This window comes from Vipera ursinii, assembly GCF_947247035.1.
Source record: "Vipera ursinii genome assembly, chromosome: 1".
Taxonomy (NCBI): domain Eukaryota; kingdom Metazoa; phylum Chordata; class Lepidosauria; order Squamata; family Viperidae; genus Vipera; species Vipera ursinii.
Genome location: NC_139512.1, coordinates 16772905 through 16786922, shown reverse-complemented (window position 1 = coordinate 16786922; position 14018 = coordinate 16772905). Strand labels below are relative to the sequence as shown.

At 48.3% G+C, this 14018-nt stretch overlaps 1 protein-coding gene across 1 annotated transcript in view; it reads left to right on the top strand.

The window, feature by feature from the left end:
* RPS28 (ribosomal protein S28) overlaps positions 1-5942 on the top strand; it is a 59686-nt gene extending 53744 nt beyond the window's left edge. Inside the window, exon 3 of the mRNA XM_083365173.1 lies at positions 5933-5942. The gene's annotated coding sequence lies outside the window, so the exon portion shown is untranslated. The remainder of the gene's footprint in view (positions 1-5932) is intronic.
* The last annotated feature ends 8076 nt before the right edge of the window (positions 5943-14018 follow it).

Genomic DNA, 14018 nt, shown 5'->3' with positions numbered 1-14018 from the left:
AAATATAGTTTATAGTTTATAGTTTATTTGATTTATATACCGCCCTTCTCCTTGGTAGGGACTCAGGGCGGTTCACAGGGCATATATAAAAAGAAAGACAATACAAAAATTAAAAAAGGATTAAACCCATGCCCAATTAAAAACAGTAATACAAATTTAAAAAACAATTAAAAACCCATAATCCCCCATCAGGCCAGACCAGCTAATTCGAACAGGTGGGTCTTCAGGCCCCGACGGAAAGTTCGGAGGTCTGATGCCGTCCGGAGCTCCACCGGCAGTTGATTCCATAATGCCGGAGCACCCACAGAGAAGGCCCTCCCCCTGGGGGCCACCAGTCGACATTCCCTGACTGGCGGCACCCTGAGGAGGCCCTCTCTGTGGGAACGCACAGGGCGGAGGGGAGTCAATGCCGGCAGCAGGTGGTCCCTGAGGTATCCCGGACCCATGCCATGTAGGGCCTTAAAGATCGTAACCAACACCTTGAACCTCACCCGAAAGACAACTGGTAACCAATGCAGCTCGCGGAGCAGAGGTGTAACATGGGAGTACCGGGAAACTCCCAAGACAACTCTCGCGGCCGCATTCTGTACCAGTTGGAGCCTCCGAGTGGTCTTCAAGGGAAGCCCCATGTAGAGAGCATTACAGTAGTCAAGGCGAGAGGTCACGAGCGCATGAGTGACCGTACACAGGGCGTCCCGGTTCAGATAGGGCCGCAACTGGCGCACCAGGTGAACCTGGGCGAAAGCCCCCCTAGTCACGGCCACTATATGATCTTCCAGGGTAAGCCGTGAATCTAGGAGGACTCCCAAGTTGCGAGCCCTATCCACGGGGGGTAAGAGCTCACCCCCCATAGAAAGGGATGGAACAATTTGAATGTCCTGGGATGCCGGAATGTACAGCCACTCAGTCTTGTCAGGGTTGAGTTGAAGTCTGTTCCTCCCCATCCAGACCCGAACCGCCTCCAGGCAACGGGACATCACGGCGAGGGCATCACTGGGGTGGTTTGGGGTCGAAAAGAAAAGTTGGGTATCATCGGCATACTGATGATACCCAACTCCAAAACCACGAATGATCTCACCCAGCGGTTTCATATAGATGTTGAACAGGAGAGGCGAGAGAACCGACCCCTGAGGAACTCCACAAACGAGAGACCCAGGGGCCGATCTCTGCCCCCCTGCCAACACCGACTGCGAGCGTCCCAGGAGATAGGAGGAGAACCACTGAAGAACTGTGCCTCCCACTCCCAATCCCCTGAGACGCCGCAGCAAGATACCATGGTCGATGGTATCGAAAGCCGCTGAGAGGTCTAATAGGACTAGGACAGAGGAATATCCCCTATCCCGCGCCCTCCAGAGATCATTCACCAGAGCGACCAATGCCGTCTCCGTGCTGTACCCGGGCCTGAAACCCGATTGGTAGGGGTCCAGATAATCCGCTTCATCCAGGACCAGAGGGAGCTGATGCGCCACCACACTCTCAACAACCTTCGCAAGAAAGCGAAGGTTGGAGACTGGACGAAAGTTGTTCAAAACGGCTGGGTCCAGGGCAGGCTTCTTGAGGAGAGGTCTCACCACCGCCTCCTTCAAGACGGTGGGGAAATAACCCTCACTCAGAGAAGCAGATATAACCGCCTGGAGCCAGCCTCGTGTCCTCTCCCTAGCTGCATAAACCAGCCAGGAAGGGCACGGATCCAACAAACATGTGGAGGAGCTCAGCCTCCTCATAATCCTGTCCACTTCCTCAGGGGTCACAGAATCAAACTCTTCCCAGATAAATATGACAAGTGGTGTCTCTTCCCAAGAAGGGAAGAAGCTTAAGCTGGCCACTCAGAGTGACTCAGTCTGATTGGTGGGACAAGAAACCAAGAAAGGAAACTGTGGTGACCCGCTAAAATCACCATAAATTCTTTCTTTGAAAGAAGAATCTCTCTTTCTCCAGCTCGGGGTTGGCTTTGAGTCCACTCATGGAGACAGGAGAGTTTATCCTTCCTTCTTCCGGATTAACCCCGAGGAATCCACTCAATATGTGGGTCTGGTCCAGCTGCTCCTGCACTTCCAGTGGAACTGGGTCGGGCTGGTGGCCCCTGAAAATGACGACGGAGAACGTTTCGTCTCATCGCTGATGCCGATGCTGAAGGAGAAGGAGGTCTGCCTGGCCTTCAGCAACATATTCATTTCTGATTATATTGATAAGCTGGATTTTGAATCCCTTCTGGAAACTTTATTTAAAGCTGAAGTGGTTATTCTCTTTGGAGACTCCGGAAATGTTTCACATCTGCTTGTCTGTTTGAATAATCATTTAGTATCTAGAAAGTCATCATTTTGGAAAGTTTGGATAATAACGTCCCATTGGACATTTGGTGTGGTGGGATATGCATACCGTTTGAGACCTTTAATGCCCTTGCACGGGTCTCTGCATTTTCGGGACCATGCTGGAGATGTCTCGGAATTCAGCCCCCTCCTCCTGTCTTTAGACCCTTTCAACCCACAAGGGGATGTATTTCTCCCACTGTGGTGGGCAAGGGTCTTTAACTGCAGGTTCCACAAACCAGATAGGTTCCGTTCACAATGCACAGGCAAGGAGAATTTACAGAATCTGCCCACTTATGTGTTTGAAACAAGCATGACAGGTGAAAGTTACAACATCTACAACGCCATTTATGCTGTGGCACACGCACTGCATGCCGTGCTTGGATCAAGATGGCGACCATTCATGACGAGGCCTGGAAAGAGGATCTCCAATGTCCAGTCATGGCGGGCGATCTCTTCAAAAGTCCAGCCGTGGCAGGTAATCTCTGAGACTTCTTTTTATCCAATCCAATAGAGAGAGAGCTTCCTTTAGGTATTAAATACCTGCATCCCAACATACCAAAAGGGCTTAAAAACTAATACAAATTAAGTTTAATCTTTTGTTGAAAGCGGGCGTAGGGGGAGGAGAAGATTAGTAAACCGAGCCATTTCTCCTTATGATCCTGATAGAAAAGACCTTCCAACAAACTTCTGGAAGGTCTTCAATGCTTCATTGAGTTTCCGGCAGTGGCCATTCCACGCAGGACGTGTCAGCTCAGAGCCTGACGACCATCTGGGTGCTTCTGTGCAAGAAGCTTCAGTGGGTCAGTGGAAGTCCCAGTGGGCACATTTGTGGAACCGCCTCAGTTTCCCTCGGGATGAAGCCCGAATCCAACCTGCAAGTTCATTTTCATCCTGGTTGATGTTTCTATGGGTTAGCCTCCTGCGTGACCCCCCAGCACCTTTGTTTAGTTTGCCATTTGTTGTCTTGCTGCCCAGAGTCACTCTATCAGTGAGATGAGTGGCACAGAAATGGAACAAATAGCTCAGCTTGTTGTGTGAAAGTGGCCTCTGTCTACACAGTTGGACTCAGAGCGGTCTCAATTTTATTTATTTATTTGTAGTGTCCTGATGGTAGAAAATGACCTAGCGGCCCATCTAATCTGCCCTTTGAGTGTCTTTAATTTATTTTTAAAATTATTTTGTTATGATCTTTTTTTAAAAAAAAATTGTTGGACAATTGACATGTGTTTATTCCAACCATGATGAGATCAATGATCAATGATATCCTGGCCTGAAATTTCTTTCTTTCTTTCTTTCTTTCTTTCTTTCTTTCTTTCTTTCTTTCTTTCTTTCTTTCTTTCTTTCTTTCTTTCTTTCTTTCTTTCTTTCTTTCTTTCTTTCCCTCCCTCCCTCCCTCCCTCCCTTCCTTCCTTCCTTCCTTCCTTCCTTCCTTCCTTCCTTCCTTCCTTCCTTCCAATCTTTTATTCTTTCGTTCTTTCTATTATTTTTACAAATAACCCAAGATGGCAAACATACTCCATACACTTTCTGCCTCCTAGTTTCCCTGCAACAGCAACTCTGTGAGCTGGGCTGAGAGAGAGGGACCGGCCCAAGGCCACCCAGCTGCTTTCATGGCTAAAGTGGGACTTGAACACATCGTCTGTTGGTTTCTAACCTGGTTTAAAACTGGTTCTCATTATACTTTCCTGCATCGTTGGACAGTGAAGTGAAGTGACAAAGCAGAGCAGGAACGTCTCCATCGTTCCTTTGGTCAGAACTGGTTCCTGAATTCTCCGTTCTTTAAATGTGGTTAGAGAAAACCAGTAGAATTGTATCCTGTTGTAGTAGAAATGATTTAGGTTTAGGTTTAGGTTTTATTGTATTTGTATACCGCCCTTCTCCCGAAGGACTCAGGGCGGTGAACAGGGCATACATAAAAAATACAAGATACAAAAATTAAAAAAGAATTAAATAGTAGCCCAGCTAAAACAGTCAATAACAATATAAAAATCCCCATTAAAACCCCAACATATCCCTCATCAGGCCAGGCCGGCTTGTTCAAATAGATGGGTCTTCAGACCGCGTCGGAAGGAGCGAAGATCCGGTGCCGTCCGGAGCTCAACCGGCAGTTGATTCCATAAAGCCGGGGCGCCCACAGAGAAGGCCCTCCCCCTGGGGGCCACCAGCCGACATTCTCTGACCGGAGGCACCCTGAGGAGGCCCTCTCTGTGGGAACGCACAGGGCGGAGGGGAGTTGACGCCGGCAGCAGGTGGTCCCCGAGGTACTCCGGACCCATTTAATCATTCCTAAAAGGAAACTCTTCCAGATTCTCAGATATACAACCCTTTAAGATGAAGGCCGTCCCAGAACGCTCGAAGCCACGCTGTCTCATTTGGGGCTTTCAGCCAATGACTCCAATTTATGAATGTTCCTTTTCTTTCAGCTTCTTGCCTACTTGAAGAATGTCAAGTTCAACAACAGTGCCAGAGAGGAAGTCTCCTTCTCAGAAAATGGAGTGGGATCAGCTCAATATGATCTTATCAACTGGGTTCTCTGCCCTAATCGATCTTTCGTGCCTGTGAAAGTTGGGCAAATAGATCCTGGGTTTCCCTCAACAAAGGATTTCACCATTAAGTCCAATGCAATCACCTGGGCCTCACAGGTAAGCAGGAAGGAAATGCCTTAGTTTTAGGGAAATTTATGGGGATACGGATTTCCCTTCTAACTCTAAACAAGTTTATTGAATCAGAAAATAGGGCAGCCGTTTAGTGAATAAACCGCCTTGCATGTAACACGTTTGGTGACTGACAGGTCCCAGAAGGGGTGGGATCGGGGAAGCCATCTGATTGAAACACAGATGCAGTTGGTACAGTTGACAGTCATCACCCTGGACCATTCCCACACAGACGACTCTTCATGATTCTTTGTTTTAGAAAACTGTAGCTCAGTGTCACAAGCCAGCCTTAGCATGCCGAAGTCCCAGGCTCCATTGCTGGTGAGGGTGGAGATTCGTTCTCCAAGCTTGTGGGTTGGTTTCTGAACATTTCTTTACCAGACTAGGTAACATCTTCAGTGGAGTTTAGGGGAGGTCAGTGTCAGCGTCAGGGCTGCAGGTGTGGGTGTGTCAAGTGAGGGTCTTGTGATGGGTCAGGTGTGAGTCATCAGTGAGTGGGTTGGGGGTGGCCTGGCCTAAATCCTTCATGAGCTTTTCATGATTATTGAAAGGCCATGGTGAGCCATTTCTTTGGAAGTCATTCTGGAGAGGGAAACAGGACTAGGGAAATGGATAAATGAAGCCTATGGATTGCTTGTGCCATCTCAAGCATCTCCCTTTCCTCTCTTAGAAGGTGCCCTTTGCCAGGTGTGGCAGGAAGAGGTGCCATGCGGGAGAGAGGAGAAGCCTTCCAGAAGGCGAGCAAGTTTGTTGCTACCGATGTGACGCTTGTCCAGAAGGGACCGTTTCTAATCAGACAGGTAGATCACTCTTCAAATGTAAATCTTTGAGGATCACGTAAGCCATTCAGTAGTTCAAAATATTGATATTTAAATCAATTCTGGTACGATTGACGTGTCTCAAAGTATTCATTGTTTTCCAGCACAACCTTGCAATTTATGTATCTAAGAGGTCCTGTCCCCACAGGCCATCTTTCCCACTCCTGAATTCAGAGTACAACATACGGGTACCCTACTGTCCTTCCATTCACATATTCCTTTGGGAAAACCAACCAGCAATGTTTTCCTCTAGTTGTGGATGTCTTTAATTGTTGTTATTTACCATGTGTGCTGCTTCTTTCACTACGGTTAATCTCCCTGGAAATTGTTAGACCTGTGAGACAAATCCATCTGTATCAATCAGAATAGAGCTGGAAGGGGCTTTGGAGGTCTTCTAGTCCAATCCTCTGCTCAAACAGGGCAACCTATACCATTCCATACAAGTGACTGTCCAGTCTCTTCTAAAAAACCTCCAGTGATGGAGCCCCCAAGGTTTCTGAAGACAAGCTGTTCCACTGGTTAATTGTCCTCACTGTCAGGTGCTCCCACAGAGAAGGCCCTTCCCCTGGGGGTCGCCAGCCGACCTTGTCTGTCCAATGGCACCCTGAGGAGGCCCTCCCTGTGTGAGCGCACCGGGTGATGGGAAGTCTTCTGGTGCTTTGGATGATAGGTTGACCTCCTCCTCTTTGTGACAACTTCCCAAATACTGGAATTTTTTATTTTTTATTTTAATTCCATTTATATCCCGCCCTTCTCCGAAGACTCAGGGCGGCTTACAAGCTTAGCAGTAGCCTTCATTCTATGTATATGCCTGCTTGTTAGGGCTTTCACACACACACCCCAAGCGGCATTATTACAAAGTCAGCTTATTGCCCCCAACAATCTGGGTCCTCAAAGATGAAAGTCTTTGTCTTGCTGAAGATCTATCAGTCTTCTTGGGATACTAATATAAAGGAGGAAAAAAAGTTGGCAATCTCTCTGACAACAAAAGCCACAGTAGCTGTGGAAGTGCTTGGTGATTGGAGAAGACCTTTTCGCTCATAGCAAATTGGGTAATACTCATGACAAATGTCCCTGAAATCCTTAGACAAAGACTTTCATCTTATCAATTGATCTTGATTTCAGATGCAGCTCGCTGTGACCCCTGCCCAGAAGATCAATATCCCAACAAGGACAAGGATCACTGCATTACCAAGAAGATCCACTTCCTGTCCTATCGAGATACCTTGGGATACACTTTAGTTTCTCTAGCGCTTTCTCTCTCTGTGATCACATCTGCAGTGCTGGTGATATTCCATAAACATCGTGACACACCGATCGTCAAGGCCAACAACCGAGATCTCACTTACCTCCTCCTGGTCTCCCTCCTGCTCTGCTTCCTCTGCTCCTTCCTCTTCATTGGTCGACCAGGGAAGCTCACCTGTCTTTTCCGACAAACTGTTTTTGCCATTCTCTTTTCTCTTGCGGTTTCCTCTGTCTTGGCAAAAACTGTCATGGTGGTTCTGGCCTTCATGGCCACCAAGCCAGGGAACAAAACAAGGAAACTATTAGGAAAACCACTGAGCAACTCCATAGTCTTAGCCTGTCCCCTGGTCCAAGCGATTCTTTGTGCCACCTGGCTGGTAACCTCTCCCCCATTTCCCAAGATGGACTTCCACTCCTTGTTAGGAGAAGCCATCTTGGAATGTCATGAAGGCTCAGCTTCAATGTTTTATGCTGTCCTCACCTACCTGGGTTTCCTGGCCCTCATCAGTTTCACGGTGGCCTTTCTGGCTAGAAAACTGCCAGACAGCTTTAACGAAGCCAAGTTCATTACTTTTAGCATGCTGGTCTTTTGCAGCGTTTGGATCAGCTTCCTCCCCACCTACCTGAGCACCAAAGGGAAGTCGATGGTGGCCGTGGAGATCTTCTCCATCTTGGCCTCTGGGGCTGGTCTCTTGGTTTGCATCTTTTCCCCCAAATGCTTCATTATCCTATTAAGGCCCCATCTTAACTGTAGGGAAAACATGATAAGAAACAAGAATGTCTAACTGATGCAGGGATAGGCCACATTTACCTTTACCTTTTGGGATATGTTCAGAAAGGGTTAAAATTTTTAACAAATTTGGACCTAAGTTATTTGTTGTCTGCAACTGTCAATAATGAAAATGTGGCAGCTATATGACTTTCTGTTTTCATCTTACCATTAGAATGGGGGGGGGGAAGGTGTTTTTTTTTACAAAAGGAGTAGTTACAGAAATGAAACCTCTCCAGTTCTACACAATTTTGATTAGAGTTTGCAGTATGGAAACCTTTCAAGGACATTCTAGCAGGTGTGAAGAGGTTAATAGCCGGGTTCCATAACAGAGAGAACTTGTTTACATTTGCTATGTGGAAATTGGGAGGGGGGAGGGTTGGCTGGGAAAGTCATTGTTATATGCTATGGTCTGATGCCTTGGGAATTTAGAGTTAGTTTCACCTCACTTTTACAGGCCATGTATTCAATAAACAGTAAGCAAAAGAAAACAATCCTGGACTTTTATTTAGATACTTGAGCTGGAAGTTGACGTTAACAATCAACCAGCCTTTTATTTTCATTGTCTTCCAACTGTCTTCAATGAGGCCCAGTCCCCAATAAAAGACCTCCATAAAATTTGCTGTTAAAGATTTATTATTTCAAGGAGTACATTTTCTCATTCATTTCTTTTCATTGAAATTTTCAATATTTCTAATGTAGGTTCAGTGTCAGTTTGTTTGATCGTATATGTTTGTTTCTATACTCTTCTGAGGCTTTTTAGAATTCCCTGTTGTTGTTAGCTGCGAAGTCGTGTCCGACCCATCAAGAGCCCATGGGCAATGTTCCTCCAGGCCTTCCTGTCCTCTACCATCTTCTGGAGTCCATTTAAGCTCACGCCTCCTGCTTCAGTGACTCCATCCAGCCACCTTATTTTCTGTCGTCCCCTTCTTCTCTTGCCCTCCACCTTTCCCAGCATGAGGCTCTTCTCCAGTGAGTCCTTCCTTCTCATTAGGTGGCCAAAGGATTTGAGTTTTAGCTTCAGGATCTGGCCTTCTAAAGAGCAGTCAGGGTTGATCTCCTCTAGGACTGACCGGTTGGATCGCCTTGCAGTCCAAGGGACTCGCAGGAGTCTTCTCCAGCACCAGAGTTCAAAGGCCTCAATTCTTTGGCGCTCAGCCTTTCTTATGGTCCAACTTTCACTGCCATACATTGCAACTGGGAAGACCATAGCCTTGACTATACGCACTTTTGTTGGCAGGGTGATGTCTCTGCTTTTTAGTGTGCTGTCTAGATTTGCCATGGCTTTCCTCCCCAGGAGCAAGCGTCTTTTAATTTCTTGGCTACAGTCTCCATCTGAATTCCCTATTAATATTCAATTCTTTTATATGGTAGCATTGAAATCCCCCACCCCACCCACTTCTGCTATGCTGCCTCTGCAATATGGGGGAACTTCCTGGGTGTTATTAGTGAAGAATGTCAGTAGGGAATGCAATATTATAATCATTGTGTCATATCACCTCTCCTTGGGAAACCATGATACTGTATGATATCTGTGTGCAGAGAAATTTTGCACATTTGTAGTTTGATCTAGACCCCTCATTGGAATAAAATTTTCATTGACGTTTATATGATCCCGGCAAGGTCACCCAGCTTATGGCCTTGCCTGTTTGGCACGGTGCAACCCCATCCAGCAATAAAGATGGTAAAATCCCAGATCCAGAAGTACCTGAAGGCAAAAGCCATTTAGTATTTCTAGAGTTCTGCCTGTTTCTCCCCACTCAAGCCTCCAAGCATCAAGACGGAAATCAATGCATTGCTTTGTTTGTCAGGTCAGAGATGGAGAGCTGATCTGGACTCTGGTGTTCTCTCACGCCACAGCCATCAATGATATTACTCAGTGGCTTCATGTATCACAGTAGAACAGAGTTGGAAGGGATCTTGGAGGTCTTGTAGTCTAGCCTCCTGCTCAAGCAGGAAATCCTACCATTTCAGACAGATGGTTGCCCAACTTCTTCTTAAAATCCTCCACTTCTAGAGGGAAGCCATTCCACTCATTAATTTTTCTGTCAGGAAATTTCTCCTTAATTCCAAGTTGGTTCTCCCCCTGATTAGAGTCATAGAATCAAAATCATGTGAAGTATTAGTACTGCTTTAATAAAACCCTAGTAAGACCACACCTGGAATACTGAAGCCAGTTTTAGTCACCATATCACAAAAAAGACTGCTTTGAGTGCACAGATTGGGGAAGCTACTGATAACCAACGTACAAATATTCAGGAGTATGCCACCACAGTGTCTGCATATATCCAAGAATGGATAGAAGATGTCTGTGTCCTGAAAAGCATTGTTGTGAGGGCAAATGAAGAACCGTGGCTGACTTATAAAAGCACAGAATGTGGCTTTTAAATCTGGTGACATGCTGGCACTTAGAACAGCCAGAGCAAATCTTAAAAGTGCCATAAAAGGTGCGAAGCAAATGCATTGCCAGAAAATTCAGAACTTTTTTCAGGACCCAACAAATACCAGGCAAATGTGGCAAGGGATCCAGGCCATTACGGATTACAAGGTGACTCCATTGAGATGCAAGAATGACATAGACTTGGTGGAGCAGTGGGCTAATGCCTCCTTAAGTAACACCAGCTGCCTGCAATTATTGCAGGTTCGCATCCCACCAGGCTCAAGGTTGACTCAGCCTTCCATCCTTCCGAGGTGGGTAAAATGAGGACCCAGATTGTTGGGGGCAAGAAGCTGACTTTGTAATAATGCCGCTGGGGGGGGCCGAAAGCCCTAATAAGCAGGCATATGCATAGAATGAAGGCTATTGCTAAGCACATTTGATTTGTGCTTAGATTGTAAGCCGCCCTGAGTCTTCGGAGAAGGGCGGGATATAAATAGGATTAAAATAAAAAAATAAATAAAAATAAATAGACTTCCTAAACAAACTGGATACATTTCTTGGAAGATTTGAGGCATCAAATAGCACTCCTGCTAGGAAAGCTGTGCCCCATCCTGACGAGCAAATGCTAAGCTTTGATGTCACCTCTGTCCAGAAGACACTGCAGAAAGTTAACATTAGGAAAGCAGCAGGCCCAGATAACATCTCTGGATGTGTCCTTAGGGAATCCGCAGGTGAGCTGGCTTGTGTGCTCACAGATATTTTCAATCTCTCATTGCAGCAGGCAGTGGTCCCATTGTGCTTCAACACGGACATCATCTTGCCAGTGCCAAAAAAGTCCACAATTACAGGCCTCAATGATTTCCGTCCAGTTGCACTGATATCCACCATTGTGAAATTCTTTGAGAAGCTGATAAAAGACATTATTGTATCCAGCCTCCCGCCAGCATTTGACCTGCTTCAGTTTGCCTACTGACCAAATCGCTCTATGGAGGATACTATTTCTTCCCTTCTCCATCTGAGCTTGAAGCACTTAGAGGAAAGAAATACTCATGTGCATTCATTGTTTGTTGACTTCAGTTCGGCATTTAGCACAATCATTCCTCAGCATCTAGTAGATAAACTGGGCCTTCTAGGTTTCAATACTCCTTTGTGTAACTGGATTCTTGATTTTCTTACCAACAGGCCCAAATATGTGCGAGTTGGAACAAATACCTCTAATACCATTTTCTTGAGCACGGGTTCTCCTCCTAAGTCCACTGCTGTTCACCCTGTTGACCCATGACTGTTGTGCTAGGTTTGTGAAGTTCGCAGATGATACAACAGTAGTGGGCCTTATTCACGATGACAAGTGGAAGCTTACCGCAAGGAGGCTGAGGGGTTGGTGAACTGGTGTAAGGTAAACAGCCTAGTTTTAAATACCATAAAAACCAAAGAGATCATTGTCAATTTCAGAAAAGGCAGACACAGCCACACTTCTCTGTGAATAAATGATTCACCTGTGGAGATGCTTACCAGCATCAAATTGCTGGGTGTGCAACTAACAAGTAGGCTGGCTTGGTTGCTCAACAGTGAGAAACTGGTGAAGCGGGCACAGCAGCGCCTGCATTTTCTGCATCACATAAGAAAAGCTCATCTTCCTTCCCCTGTCCTGACCACTTTCTACAGGGTAAAGATCGAAAGCATCTTGTCATACAGCATCACAGTCTGGTTTGGAAGCCTCCCTGCGTCAGACAGGAAGGTGGTGCAGAGAGTGGTGAGGATGGCTGAAAAGGTCATTGGCAGTTCCCTCCCTCTCTCCCATCCAGGACATAGCACAGAAGCATTGTGTCAAATCCCATCCGTGAGAAGCAGGAAGAACGCACAACAGGAATAGGAGACCCGATGTCCAATTCCACAGCTACCCGGAACCATTCGTGCAACCGAGCTGGAACACCGCACACCACACACACCCTACGAAGAGCCCCATCGAGCCCAGCCTTGAAGTGGTGCATGAGAAGACACTCCAGCCACGAGCGCACTCTGCCGGCTACCTTACAGAAGTCACTGACGTAGTCCATCACCAGTCTGCCTCGTTGGTGAAGGGTCAGCATGTCGGCTTCAGCGTGATGTACTCACAAGATGTCCTCGAAACGGGCCCGTAGGGCTCTAGGAAGAGTCTGACATCTCCCAGCTCACGGGCATGATCACTATAAAGGTCGGCAGCCCAGGCTGTGGCCTCCCCCTGTAAACAAACCGTCACCGCCACCACCATTGCCCACTGGGACGGGTAGGTCTGGGCGTACCTGTCCATATGGTTTATCACCTGTCCCAGAAACATCACCAAGTGATCGGGGTGGCCGTCATATGTCATCGGCAGAGGTGGTGGGCCCCACACCACTCCTGGCCCCCAGGGCCCTGCCTGCGCACCCAGGGCCCTAACGCCCCCAGCTGGTTGTGTTGCTTGCTGCCTGGGACCTCCGTCCATTCCTGGCCAGGACTCCGGACCACTCCACACCGTAGCTGCTGGGGGTTGTGTTTCAGGGGCCCTCATTTGGGACATGCTCAGGCTGGGTGGACCTCAGAGCCTTGGGCTGGCCAACCGGAAATGGGATGGGCCTGACCGTACTGACTGGGTGCCTGTGAAGGACCACCATACCACGTCTTGCTCAGGGTCTGTGACCATCCAGGGAGCGGGCTCTTGGCAGCCAACCTCCCCGTACCTGTCCCTTAGTATGTCCATGGTTTGCCTGCCTGGGGTGGTGGAGTAGCTCCATTCTTCTCTGTCATCATCCGTCAGGCGCCGCTCCCTCCATTCCAGCAATGCCCCACTTGCCCGGGCCGCCTGTCCCCGGTCGGGCTCTCTGCACCCCAGGGCAGGGCTCAGCCACCACTCCCCTCCACGAACCTGGGTACCGGTTTCCTGGGGTTCAACCGCAGACACCACCGGTGGAAGGTTCCGCACCTTAGGCCTCACCGCTGGTTGGGCCTCCTCCACCTCCACCACGTCAAGGGGCTTTGCAGCAGCACCGGTCACCTCTTCCACAGCAGCCACTGGGGCAGCCCCTTGCGTCCCCTCTGCCATGTCCAACTCTCACTGGAAGGTAAACAGCAACGAAAATAATGAACGCTGACTTACTGTCAAATCCTGTCCGTGAGAAGCAGGAAGAGCACACAACAGGAACGGGAGACGACCCACAAAAGAAATGCGTTTATTCAGGAACACAGCAAATCAAAGCAGGAACAAAGTCAGCATTGGCTGCTCTCTGCATCCAACACTGTTTTTATAGCCGCCCGGCGCACACACCCACACCCCGCCAAAACAAATTAACTTCCGCTTTTTCTCCTATATACATGCCACCCCTCCCCTCATGTTCCCTTTGGCTCCTGTCTATCCTTGAAGCTCAGCATGCCCCTCCCACCAGGTACGTACCCCAACAAACCCTGAAACCACAATCCCGCATCCCACCACCACAATTCACAGCAACCACCTCCCACCCAAGGATGTTTCCTTCACAACCCCAGGCCCCTGGAACCCTACCACCCGTAGTCCCTGGTACCGCCGTAATCCCAGCCAAACAGGCCCATTCCCCCAGTACGGGCTCTATCCGCCATGCAGCGTGGGAGGCCCGGAACAGCAGCTGCGCCCCAGCCCCCTCACCGGCAAGACACCCCCATGTCGGCACGGCTTGTAAACCCGGCTGTGTCGGCGCGGCCTCCAGCGTCGGGTGAGGGCCTGCATGATAGTCCTCAGTTGGTCGGGGCCTTGCGTGGTGTGTCAGCGCAGGTATGGCCTCCAGGGACGGCCGGGGACTCCCGAGGCAGTCCGGCGCAGGCGCAGCACCGCAGAGCAGCGGGGAGCTT